This window comes from Fukomys damarensis, unplaced genomic scaffold, assembly GCF_012274545.1.
Source record: "Fukomys damarensis isolate Sample0158 unplaced genomic scaffold, DMR_v1.0_HiC HiC_scaffold_29, whole genome shotgun sequence".
In the NCBI taxonomy this organism is placed as follows: domain Eukaryota; kingdom Metazoa; phylum Chordata; class Mammalia; order Rodentia; family Bathyergidae; genus Fukomys; species Fukomys damarensis.
The window spans coordinates 12,489,060-12,503,775 of NW_022900941.1; positions in this window are offsets into that span (position 1 = coordinate 12,489,060).

Consider the following 14,716-nt stretch of genomic DNA (forward strand, 5'->3'; position numbering starts at 1 on the left):
GAACTCAAAAGTGTAGTCTGTGTTATTTTGTAAAAATCTTTGCTGTTAATAGTTTCTATGAATGCCATAATTCATCAGAGTGCATTGTTTCATGAAGCTAGCTATATGATTTTACAGTGTACATAAGCTTCTAAATGTACATGTCCTCAAGTTCTACAGGGTGAAATACTGATGGTCGTAGGGCTGATGAGAGCTGTAGCCACAGTCTTGGTGATAAAGAAGTGAACCAGATTCTCCCCAGGTCCTTTAAAAAGCACAAGTGATACCAAACATTGTGGTACTAGGAGCCATGATCCCCAGGCAAAATATGTGTAGGAGAAGTTCCCCCAGTACCTTCTAGAACAGTATCTGGATCTCTGGCACCAACAACCACAGCTCTGTAGTCATACGATAGAAAAGTACCTTCCTATGGACCCCAGTAAGAAGCTTTATTGATGAATTTTTTTAACCATTCCTATAGTTTCAAGTCTGTTGGCAGGAAACAGAACTTCTCTAGTTCTTACTGACTGAGCACAGGTGGTACTTGGGATTAGTATTGGCAGTAGCCATGTTTCTGGAGCTATAGGACATAGCAGGTATATTCCTACGTTCTGCTGGACAAGTATAGATAAAGCCAGGAAAGAAAACAGCAAATGTAGAATGTAGGGAGAATGTAGCAAAATTGCTACATTTTCAAGGTATTGGGCTGGGCGGGACACCACCTTTAGCTTTTGTGAGTCAAACAGATTTGAGAGTTAGGCCTGTAGCTATGGCAGCCCCTGATTCTGAATCTACAGGACACTTTGGAAGATGCCTTATACTCTTTGAGGTACATGCCAGCACAAGTCTTTGGCAGAAGCTGGCTACATGCTTGTAAGTGATACTCTTCTTTGGACCACAGCAATTTCTCTTAAATGATCCAGTTTCCCAAGCTAGATTAAAAACCTGTGAGGATCATGGTACTCTCCTGCAGTTAGGACTGATGGTTTGCTGCTCAGATTGGCATAAAGACTTTGCTTCCTTACCTTTTCCATCAGTGTCGGATTCCTCCTGGCCAAGGAGCTATGATTGATGCTGCAGTATTCTTTGTTCTTTTCCCTAGGTTGCTTTACTGAATTTCCAACTTTCCATGCTATTTAGGCTTGCATCAGTTCCTTGCTTATTTCCATTGTTTTTCTTCAGTTGCTCTCCTGGAAATGTAATGTTCCATTTGTGGCCCTTGTTCTACTATAGCAGAGATATTTATAGTACACTTCTAATTTGGCCATCTTGACTGATCATAATATTTAAATTTAATATTCCCTAATCATAATATTTAAAGCAGATCTTCCTGTCTATTTTATAATGATATCAAGTATCAAGATATTGTGTAATTTGGCCCCAGATGAAAGAGATATATGTGAGCATAAAATTAAAATCTAGCCCTATCAATTACCAATTATTCAGCTTGCTCAGGTCTGAAACAGTGCATGAGAACCCTTCAGTTATCCTTCCCCTGTCACATTTAGAGCAACTGTTTGGTGAAGGCCAGTTGTCAAGTGGCCAAATTACTAATACAAGTGAATTGTATGGTACTTGATATAATTAATTCTTTTTATGAGTATGAAAACTCAGCATTTATGAATAATATTATTAAATTTTATTTGTCTCCATGTTACAACTAACGTAGGCCAGATAACCATTGTTTATCTTGTAAACTCTGTTAAAAATGCTTGGCTCCAATGTTAGCAGAGCAGGAAAAGCAAGGATGAAGGAAAAAACTGATTCACAGCACATTGATTAGAATTAGCTATAAAATCCTAACTGACTGCAAAGAAATGGCGGCAAGCGTGTGGAATATTTGTTGACCAGAAACTGTTTAAACTACATACTCTAATCATAGATATAAATATCTAATCACAGAAATATTTTCATGTACTTAAATGAAATATACATCAATAAATGTAAAGTAAATCTTCCATTTTACTTAAGAACTCACAAATTATGTTATTTAAATGAAATAAACTTTTTTTAGCATGATTTAGGCATTTATAGTTTAAACAGAATCCAAGAAAATGTGAATTTGTATATTCTGACATTAACTTGGGTTATGGACTAGAACATATTAGAATGAAAAATAATTTACATTTTAAAACTGCAAATTGTAGAACTTCTGATTAATCAAATATGGAATCTGCAATTTTTACTAAATTAGATGGAAAATACTCTCATCATTGGGAAAAAATTAAGCTTGGGTTTTTTACTTAAATATAGATCTTATTCTGAATTTATCTTACGGAATTCTAGAATTCTATACTTTCATTTGACTTTTAACATTGAGTATTGCTCCAAGTTATTTTTAAGATTGCCTCTTACTTACTTTGCTATCTGCATTTAACATGGTGCCTCAAAGAGCTCTGTATCAGGCTCATTGTAAGCACGTCCATGAAATAAATGGTTTTATGTTTCTCTTTCTACCGTGATTACTCATTTATTTTCTTTTTATCAAGTTTCTCAAACATAACCATCTTCATTGGAAAGAAACTCAACAATGTAGTGTGTAATAAAATAACGCTTCTTTAATGATACATTAAATTTAAATCTCAATTTTGTAATGAGGTCAGTGCTCTAAAATCAAGGCCAAACGAAAGAGGTGGAGTTTGGAATCTCAATTGGATGATTTAAAATGTGCTGTAGGAGAACAGAGCAAGAGGAGGAAGACATAAAACGTGCAAGATGAGAAAAGAAAACGTATGCTGAATGTTTGATTTTTTTAACTACAAGAAAGACACATTGTTATTAATTCCGCTCCGTGTGCTCCTCTTCATGTCAAACATGCTCACCTAACCATTCTTGCCACTTTCTGAAGCGGTTCTGGAAGTCTTCCTTTGTATCTTTCATTGTGCTGTCGTGGCTGCCTTGATTTTATGAATTGAAGGAAAAGAGTAACCTTCCATAGTCATTTGGAATTTAGGGAAGAATCAGAAGTTGCACAATGGTAGATATAACTGTGTATTTTGCTTACCTTATTCACCATATTTGTATTGGGGAAAGATTGTCCAAATGGTTGATCATCAAAGTGTAAGCAAAAGATACGGAGAACACTTCAGTAAAAAATGTATTACTTTAAAAGAACATTAATCCTCCTCATATACTCAAACACTCTCCTTCACTTTGGACACATTCACCGCATTATTTTTGGAATGTGACTTCTATTATAATAACATTTTTAATTTAAATATTTGTTGTATTTTTATCACTCTGTTAAAAACAGAGGAGACAATCCGTATTTAAAATAAATGTAATCACAGCCTTATCTGCAAGATACAAGAAGTCATAAAAGGAAACACTCATACTAAAATGGTATTTTAGTGAAAAATTATCTGCTCACAAGGAGGTTCTACCTGATGGAATCTCACAGTCATACATATTTGTGCAATTATAAAATTTTGGTCCATTCACTATTGCATTGCTTTCTAGTATTGGTGCCTGTATCGTAAGATTAATTGTACAGACTGGAAAGTGAAGGAAGGTAGGATTCTGTTCATGTTGGAGATTGTGGTTTTATTCTAAGCTCAAAAGTAAAGAATAATTAATTATATCCAGTCCACCTGGAGTGTGCTTGAAATGAAAGAGGACACTAAGATATACTTTATACATCTCTATGGAATCCTATATACATGGTCAAGTTTGGAAGTCAACCAACCACTCTATAGAATGTATTAAAATATGCCCATCAATTTCAGCATGGTTGCATTGAAAATGTAATCTTCAATATATGTAGAACTTTATCATTCTGCAACTTTAATCTCTGCAATAATGACTAGTAAAATTTGGACTAAGTCTATGTACAGAGATACGCACTTTCCTTCTATTAGAATACTTGCTTTTAATTCAGTTTAGTGGAAATATAGGCAGAGAATAACTTGCCCCCTTCTTAATTGCTAATTTTGTCATCTATTTAAAACAATTTTTAATGTATTGCTTCTCTATTGTCTCTGATTTTAAAAAGGTCATGTGGCCACGCAACAAGGTTTGCATTAAGGAAAGATCCAGCTTACGAAGAGTTAAGATGTAACTTTAACTGAAGTGTTTCAACCATGTAAAAGATCAGACAATCTCACTGTGAGATAATGCATTGGTTATGGTGTGAATTTACACTATATTCCCCAGCTAATTACTTCTTCCTTTATGTTTGTGGGAAATGAGAGGAGCAGAAGTTCCAGGCATTCATTTAATGACAAATTAAATTACAAATCATTCAATTAGCTAGTTACTTGTTTAAAATATCATTTTCCCTGTTAAATTGGTATGTTCTTGAGAGCATGACTCACGAGTTACTTATTTTTTATATCCTGTACATTGCATATGACTAGGCACATATTTATAATTGTTCCATTTTCTTGCATCGAATCAGGGATCTTATAGTGATACCCCAGAATAAACCATCAGAATGACCTCTGCCCAGGCTGTGGAAATGAGGGCTCATTGTGTCTATCTGTTACTGATTAAGCCTTTTGTGTCTGCTTCACATTTGAAAGGATAATGGCAAATCTATAATTACTCTAGTCAATAGCACTCTGTTCCTGAAACACTGCAAAAGTAGGGAGATACTTTTATTGACATACTCTGTGAGCAATTAGGCTTCTTTTTTAGTTCCCAGTGGTCACAGTGAGATGGCAACAAATAAAAAGCAGATGGTGCTAGAGAGTTTGAGCATGTGATTGTCTCATTAATCAATAGGCTGGCTAAACATTGTTAGGCTATTTTTGTCATTGTTAGGATTTATCTGGAGTTAAAACGAGGATTATAGCAAAAAAGTCCTGAAATACTGAAGTAGAGAATTGTTAGTCTCATTGTGGGTAGAACATTTCAAGTTTGGAAGTTAGAAAATATCTCAAATGATTGAATTTTGGAAAAAACTTGGTGTTTTCTTGATAACTTCTCTACTTATTTAATTCAAACTTACATATATGGCCCATTTCTATTCATGTTCATAAGTTTCCCATTTTATTTAACTACAAGAAAATGATTTTCATTTAAAGTTTCGATTATGTGATAGATTATGGTCTAAATTACACAGACATACATTTCAACAAATGTTGCACATACTATCTGTGATATCAGCAACAAATCTAAAAACTGTCTCCATTTAGAAATAGAAACACCGATGAGAAGATTTTAAGCAACAATTCAGGATTGCACAATTAAGTCTAAGATGATTTGCTTCTTCCCTCTTTACCATGTGATCTCTATGAGATCAGGCAGATTAAAGACTTTTTAAAGTAGTTTTTTAATTGATGAACTAATTCACTACAATATTGTAATACCAACCTTTCCTCATAGTCACAAAAATGGGGTCGAATTAGGTTTGTCATTATTTAAACAAAAGATCAAAATAAACCAACAGCATTGATTTTACTCCAGAATGTGCACAACAGGCACTTGTCGAGTCCACACGGTAGATTTGTATGTGGACTTTATCATTCTTCCGAAAATAAGCATAACGAATGAACCAGATACACACAGCTGTGTTTCTGTCTGAATAAAAGACAGTGGAAAATGGGAGGGGAGACAGTTCCAGGCATTCATTTAATGACAAATTGAATTACAAATCATTCAATTAACTAGACATTGTCAAAGCCTACATTTGAAATGTCACTGAGGAAAGCGATTTTCCATTTCTCTCTCAACTCAAAATTTGGACTTGTCCTTCGGGGTAGCCTGCCAAAACAAACATAATCCCCACGGTATAAATTTTAAAAAATCTCTGTATACCACTGAGGATCGTGATTTCCAATTAAAAATATTATACTGCTTTCTCTGCCATTAAAAGAGTAATCATGTTTACTTGTGGTGTACATAGTTCAATCACGTAACGTCTGGGGAATGTTGTACTCCGTGCCATGCTGTGCCACACTGCAGTGCCCAGAAGTGGACAGCAAGCCACTGTGCTGCCAACTCATGCCACTGTAACACATAGCTCCTGGCCATCCTAAGCCCAACATTGGTAAAAGAACTAAAGAAGCAGTTTAAAATAAAAGGTGACGCATTTATTTGAAAATGGGGAAAGAGGGGGATAGACCTGGCAGACAGCTCCTCTGCATGAGTAGGGAGTATTTGAAAGTGAGTAATTCATGAATTCCTTGTCTGCAACTCCTTTTATTGAGATCCTAGTCCTACATAGGCTCCTGGAATCTGGTTGGCTCCCTGGCTTGTCTTTCATCCTAACCTTGGATTTCTTCCAGCCAAGGAACTTTCCCTGTCCTTCGCAGGAGGGTAAGATTATGGTTGGGGCTTTATGGGCAGGTAGTTTAGGCTAAAGGATTAAGTGAAGTGAAATTTGTGATTTTTATGTTACTCATGCTACCTAGGAGCTTCCTGGTCCTGAGTTCATTGCCTTCATCTTTCTAATTGCTTGATTTTAGCTGCCTTTCTCTAATTCCTCAGAGTCTAGCTCCCTTTGCCCTTCTAATTGCTGGAACTTGTCTGCAGAGGTCAAAACTGCCATATTAATTTTTAATAAAGCTCAGTGAGGCCCTCATCCTATCTTTTCCATACAGCTAGAGTGCCCCTTGCCCCTACAATAAGTTTAGGCTTAAAAATTATGCAGTGTGTTTGTTATATATGACTAGTTTTTGACTGAACTAAACAAGCGTTATAGTTATGATAGAGTGCATACAATATAGGGATGATGTAGGATCTCCAAATGATACAAATAACATAAGGGAAATATAAGTCCCAACCTGCTAAAAGTCCAATATGCCAAGATTGTGTTCCCTGAAATCAAAGAATGAATTCTAGGAACAAGAAGAGGTCAAGAGTAGAAAATATTTATTGAGAGAAAGATAGCTTCTGTCTAAGAGATACAGAGGCGGGCCCAGCAAGTGGGTTGCCCATGAGCCTCACTTTTCAAGAGTTTTATAAAGCAAAACCACAAGGGAGGTGAGTCTAAAGTGGTTGACTATAGTCAACCAATAAGATTATAAGTCTGGACGCTTAGGTATTAATCCAGTGGAAAATCATTGTAGGCAAGAGGAGGGACAAAACTATGCTCCACCAATAAAAAGACAAGTCTTGCTGTTTAGGTAATATTGATTAAATGGGAATCATATGGAAAAGCAAATCACAGAGCAAGTGACTGATCAAGGACTTTCCAGGAAGGAATGGGCTAGGGAGGTGATTGATGCCTATTTAGAATATCAAACAATGCTGCTCATCCCTAGGGGAAGTATGTAGGTGTAGCCAATTCTCTTTGTCTGAAAGCCTGGCCTTCAATTAATGCACCCTGAGTCACTGTTGTGGTGTGTCCTTATCTTCTGCATTGAACTCTTGAGAGCCCAGTCCTGTATGACTGCCTATATTTCTAACTTACCTGTACACAATAGTTAGATTCTAAGTGAAAGAAAATGAGCCAAAACAGAAGGACCCAATGCAAGGCTTTATTGGAGGGAAGGAGCTGCCAGACTGTCTGGACAATGGCAAGAGAGCAAGACCATCTGGGAGGGGCTATAAAGAGCTGTGTGGTGGGAGAGCATTATGAGGGTTAGGGATTAATTGTGCTTCAGGGCTAGTGACAGGGTGGCAGGTGATTGGAAGGGGAGGATCACATGGTAGCAGGGTGCAGCAATAAGTTAGGGTTTGCTTCTCCAGAAGGGGTAGGTTTTACTTTACAAAAGTGGCTCATTTCCAATAAGTGGGAACCATTTTAGGGATGGGAGCCATTTTAGAATGTAGGACCCTTGTGTCCATTTTGTCTGGCAGAAAACTCTTATCACTAAAAACTTGGGGCTACCTGTTCACCACCACCTACCAGAAGAGAAAATTTATTTGATCATTAAACATCTTTAGTCTTGGTGATGAGAGAAATGATGGTGGAAGATAAAAACTGGCTAAATTATTCTATGTGAAAATAGACGTTAAGGGAACAGAAGTTCGCTGCTTATGATGGGATGATATTAGCAGAAGGGTGCAGGAATTGGGGCACCACTCAGGAGAGGTTATATACACAATTTTATAAAGAAAGACAATTTAAGGAAAAATATTTATAACAAAATATTTTAAGAAACTTTGTAGTACATCTTTTTGTAAATTTTTCCCGTATATATGACTTTATAGTCTAGTGTTCTTATAAATTGTATTCCTTGAGTTTGATTTGTGTTCCTTTTTGCTATATTACTAAGGTGGTTTGAAACATGAAGTTTACCTACTTTTGTTTCTTTTAACTTTAGAAGTCTGATGGCTTTCAGTTTAAAATGCTTCATCTATCTATACAGTATTGAAAATACCTCTTCAGTGTAACCATATATTACCGAGTTGAAGGTGTAAGGGAATGAAAATTCAAAATGCCTCATAATTTTAAAAAATAAACCTTGAAATGAGCATGAATTGTTCAAGCCAATCTGTGGCGGCCCAGCTGTCACAACACGAACGTACCTGAGTTGGGGAGTGAGGATTGAGAAAGGAAAGAACACTCACACCTGAGTGGAGACCAAGAGAAGTCTAGTTTATTTCTACAGAAACAGCTTTTCTTAAGGGCACATTAACAGGAAGCATCAAGGGATCATCTCCATCATTTCTTATGCAAAAACAGGAATTCCTGATTTCTACAGATACCAAACCTTTGGCTATCTCTTTGAGTTCCTCCCGCCTCAGGGTAACAGATAAGCTTATCAAACAGAGTCCTTGAAAGGTAACAAATGTTATATAGCCTTTATCAATGCCTTCATTGTAAAGGAAGAAGTTTCCTTTCAAGTGTCAAATGCCAGAGAGCCACGATGGGCTCCCACACCAATCTAGCAATTAATATTTAGATCATGGGAGTGTAAGGGAAATAAATTTCTCTGTAGCTAAAGATAGATTTGCTAACAGCGAAAGAGGACTCCCTCCAATTGTTTTAACATGTCCAGGCCTACCTAGGCCCAGTTCCCTCAAACATTTCAGGAATTTTCTATGTTCTACCTTCCTGCCATATGCAAATAGGATAAAACTCAGTGCACTGTGTTAACCAATGAACCAGCTGTATGTGAAATTCTGCTGCTGGCTGGGCGTGGTGGTGCACGCCTATAATCCCAGCACTGGGGAGGCTGAAGCAGGAGGATGTCTGTGAGTTCGAGACCAGCTTGGGCTCAATAGTGAGATCCAGGTCAGTCTCAACTACATAGTGAGACCCTGTCTCAAAAAATGAAACAAAACAAAAAATTCTGTTACTAATAAGGTTGGTGGGCCCATATGTAAATGAAGTATGTAAACTTGTAAACCCACCCTTTCCATAAGGTTATAACACTGAACTCTGGCTGAGTTGCACCATCAGTCAGTGTCTTTGTGGAGAAGTCCCAGACTGACCTGCCAGCATCAAGAATAAAGATGTACATTTTGCCTGTGAAACTTCTGGGTGCATCTTCCATTCTCCTGGACTACCTGCACTGAGCTGTAACCCTAGGGCTGCATACACTAGCCGTGACAGGCTAAACCAACATACGTAGTTGGAAGTATTTTGTGCAGCAATGGGTGTACACGGCATTGAATCAAGACCGTCTGATTTAGAAAGTCCACAAAATATGAAATTTCAATATTTATCCCAGATTCCATGAACAATAATATCTTAAAACACTGAAATCATTCTGAGAAGAAAAGAGAAACCTGTAGCAGATCTGACTGGATTCAGGACTGCGTGTGTATGGAGAAGTGTTAGGGCTCCCAGAGGAAAGAGTGGTTCTGGGGTGGGAGGTTAAACAATAAATTCAGCCCCATAGCCATAAATTGAGGAAATCTACTCCAGATGTTAAGACAGTCAAAAGGTTCTTCTATCATCCAAGCAAGCAAGAAAGGATGTAGGTATAAAGAAAATTAATTTAAAAATAGAAGAGAGCTGAGATGGAGTTTACTTCTCTACAGAAGTAGAGAAGGCCATTATTCACTGTCTTGGTTTGCATGTAGAGGCAGGATAGATTTTGCAATCATCAACATATGCAAGAAAAGGGTGGAAACCAGTCTGCGGTAGTACTGCTGCTAGAAGTACAATGAGCGTGAAGATAGTTTTTCCCATATCACATTGGATATATCTGTAAGACATTTACCAGAATTTTCTATTAGGCAGAATATTATATGAGCTTCAAATCTTATGTGATTTATAACAGTTGATAATCGTAAGGGTACAAATATGTAAAAATGAAGTATAACTTAAACTGAAAGAAAATAAATTTAATGAATCCTCTCAATTTGAGAGAGATTTTTTTTTAGTGGAAGAATACCTGAGAAACTAGCATTAATTCGTTTTTAAATTACATCAGTAACACCCCTGGAATTTGAGTATAAATACTGTACAAGCCTTTGATAGTTGCTCATATTTTGCTAGATTCATATTTTTCACTAGGTCAGAAAATGACCTTGTGACATTGTCTAAAGAACTCAATCTGGGAGATAAAATTTTTTTACTCCAAAAAGTATAAATGTCTAAGGTTTAAATTAATGTAACGATTGATTCAAAAAAATAATGTAAAGCAATTACAATAGTGTCTGGGAACCCGTGAGGAATTGCTGTCTCCGCTTCTTTATTCCTCCTCATTATGTAATTACTGTTCTGATGGTTGCTTTGGACCTTGCTCCGAACTATATACACAGCGGGACCCCTTCATCTAGAGTTCTTTTCAAGGGTTCACTTTCTTATGGTCAACTGTGTTTTGAACATATTAAATAGCAAATTGAGGAAATGATTCTTAAGCTTTAAATTCCATGCATTTCTAAGAAGCGCGATGCAATCCCGTGCCATCTCACCTCCTCCAACATAAAATATGAATCTTACCTTTCTGTAGTGTAACCCTCTTACACACTAGTCATTGCATGTACTTACAGGTAGCAGCCCCATTTTTGAGCAGCAATATGTGAACATTAATAAGTACTGTATTTAACCTTTATTAGCTTCAATTTCTATAACCCAATCATGTAATTACTTCTGTGAAAGACAGATACTAAGATGAACTCATACAGTAGGGATTAATGGATATACCCTTTAGGTAGTTGTGATTTCCTTGGGATGTGTTAAATGACTTTAGCTACCTTAGAAAAGACTTCCATCCCTGCCCTGATCAATAGATAATGATAAGTAGTTTTGACCCTATACCACCTATGATCTTACCATTTTTATCTTCATTCATACTCATTTTTGAACCAAGTTCAGCCAAAAGATTGACTTTAATGGAGTATTCTGAGAATAGAGTCCTACACTGCCACACAGAAGACAATTTCTAGTAGGTTTCTGGGAACCTTGTTTTTGTTCTTGTTCAACAACTATTGTTGAACTACTATTGATTTATGTTACTTTAAAAGAAGCAGAATATACTACTTGAAATGTATGTGTCCGGGTATTTTGATTGGATTTTTATTTGTATAAATATAAAGGGGATATGGTTTTCAAGAAGAGATAAACTATAAAAACCGAGGAACCAAACTGCTATTCACAATAGTAAGTTTCTTTTCAGGGGGAGTGAGTTAATATTAGTGATCATCTCCTTGGAGTGGCTATTGGATGAGAATAAGTGAATAAGGGAGAAAGGTATTTTTCGTACTCAAATTTCAAAGACGATTAGCAAGCTTATGCTCTCAATAGGAAATGTATGTATGTTATCTCTAATATGTATAGGATAGGCTGGATTCTGGAAAATGGAACACTTTTATTTGCTTGTCTTTTGGGTCTTTTTTTTTGAGACAGGGTCTCACTATGTAGTTGAGACTGACCTGGACTCACTATGTGGCCCAGGCTGGTCTTGAACTCACAGTGATCCTCCTGACTCAGCCTCTCAAATGCTGGGATTACAGGCGTGCACCACCACACCCGGCTGGAAGACTTCTTTTCCTTTTCTTTTTGTTTTTGTTTTTCTTTTTGTTTTTGTTTTCCTTTTTCTTTTTTTCTTTTCTCTTTCTTTCTTTCTTTCTTTCTTTCTTTCTTTCTTTCTTTCATTCATTCATTCATTAGTTTTTGAAGACAGGGTCTCACTGTGTAGTTGAGACTGACCTGGAACTCTCTATGTAGCCCAGGCTGGTCTCGAACTCACAGGGATCCTCCTGCCTCAGCCTCCCAAATGCTGGGATTACAGGCATTACACCAAACGCCCAGCGGAAGACAATCTTAATATTTGGAGAGACAAAATGATTGCCCTACTAATCTGCTTTCCTTCATTGTGACAAGTAAACTCTGAGGAGGTAGCATTTATTTTGGATCATGGTTTCAGAAGCATCAGTACATAGTTGCTTAGCTGCCGTGTTTGGGTCTGGGACAGCGCAGTGCATCATGGTAAAAAGGGAGGTTGCTCACCTCCAGGTTGCCAGAAAGCAAAGGGAGACAGACAAGGACACACTGGAATAACAGTACCTTCTTCGAGGACGCACCGCTAGTGTCCTAAGTGACTTGCATTAGGCCTCACTTCTTACAGGTGCAGCCCCATTTGTGTTACAAGCTGCCAGATGAAGCTATAGCACACAGCCTTTGGGGATACTTAAGATACACACCATAACAGCCATCAGCCAATAGAAACTAAAGAAATGGTAGTATCTAGTCACTGGATTTGAATACAGCAAGAGTGGAACGTGAAGAACAGATCCAATATGAAACGGCAGAAAGGATAAGTTACAGCCAAGAGGGATTTATACATTGTACGAAGATTGTCTTTGAGAAGAGACTTTGTTACATATTCAATTTATTTAAGTTATCCTACAACTTATTCTACTATTATTTACTCACAAGGGAGGCTAGAATTTACAGATATAGGGAAAACTATTTTGTAATCCACTGGTACTGTTGGCAACATTAATAAATTCTTAATTTCTACAAAACTACCATTTTAGTTTCTCATCAACTTAAAGTTCCAACAGTGATAATTCATTGTAAACACCTTTTATAGTGCTGTCTTCCTACTGAGAATCCTTCCTTTATTTTATGAGTTAAAAAAATGTGCAGCATTTGCCAGAACCTCCGTGTGAATAAGACTATTATTTTATAGTTCTGTATTAGTTAGTGTTTACCAGAGAAACAAAAGATATTACAGTTCATGGCTGTCTCCAGTGCAGGGTGGCCTGGCAGAGGCCATCACAGCAGAGAAGCTGTTCACGGAGTGGCAGGCAGAAGTCAGCAGCAAGCAGCAAAAGTGGACTGCCTTCCTTCTTTTCCTCTTTACTCCATCCAGGAATTAAGCCTATTCATTGGTGCCACCACACCCAGAGCGGGGCTTCGGTTATCCACACCCAAACTATGGCAAACCCGTTTAGTGGTCACACACCCTCATCCCAATGTCACATACCCTAGATCTAGCTACACTTACAAGTTCGAGCTTAGAAGTTGAGTCAGGATACAAGCTTCAACACGTTCTCTAGTGTTTTGTTTTGTTTGGTTGGTTGAGTTTTTTGGGGGGTACTGGGGATTGAATTGGGGACCTTGTGATTGCGAGGCAGGGGTCAGCACCACTGAGCTAAATCCCTGGCCCTCTAGTGTTTTTGGAGCAATGTGACAGGGAACACTAAAGGGAGAAAAATAATAAATATATATATATAAAAATGCAATTAAACATCCCTTTTTCTATCGGCTAATTTAAGGGTTCTTTGCATACACAAAACACTTCAGTCATCTTCTAGGAGTTGTGGGTTACCCAGATAAAAAATTTCAGGATAGATAAGTGGATTCTGAGTTTGATTGGAAGTTGGAAGCTTTTTTTTTTTTTCCTCTTGAAGGAAATATAGTAGGGGAGGGATTCTTTGTCACAGATCATGAGAAAGGCTAACATGAAAATAAAATTTTGACAATTCCAGTTTGTTCGACCACTCCAGAATCTGTAAAGACATATCCTTTACCAAGTTATTATAAATAAATGGTTTTGGAATTTGTTGACTTAGGCCTTCAAAAAATAGGACTAGCATAATAAACCAAATCCATGGTGGAGTACTCACATACAGGCTAATTCAATACAGTACATCTCAAAAAGACATATTTTTAGTTTAACAAGAGCTTTCCTAGGTAGGAAAATACAGATCAAGTGAACCCATGTGTATGAATTTCAGTTCTAAACCAATAAAATCATTCTTGGAAAGGGAATCTCTTTTCTGCTTGCACGTGGAAAGACAGAAGTTACACAAAATCTTCATGTTCCCAGAAAGTATAGCAGCAGGGAACCAGGACCAGGAGAGACAAAAGATACCAGTGCTAACAGAAAATGAAAGGAATAATCACCAAAGGTCTGTGCTGTATACCATCAGATAAGTATTCTGACATAGGTGGCTTCAATGAAGCAACTTTTAGAGGTTGAAATTCCTTTCTTATGCAGTCCCACATCTGAAGTAGTACAAACACAATGTTTTAACATGTCAGAATATTAATATTATATTTTTATTGTAAATCAAAATTGAAAAATGCCTACATAAATAGCTATTGATTTCCTAACTGGATGTTGCTACTATTTTACCTCGTGTTACCAACTGATAAGCCTTGGGGATTATGTTTCTCTCAAGCTTTTACTTACTCTGATGTCAGGCATTTTTATTGCTGCATATAATCTGATGGACTTCAAATTAAAAGCAATGAAAAAAACATTTGTCTGCTAGATGAAGTGCTATTAAGAGTAATGGAAAATGCTATCAGAGCTTCATTTTTTACTGTTTCTTAGAACCCACGTTTTCATACAAATAAAGATCTCCAGATTTTTTCAGCTGCCTGCCTACCTGCCTGTCTGCGATCACCCGGCGGCGTGCGCGTGAGCTCCCGGCCTGCGCG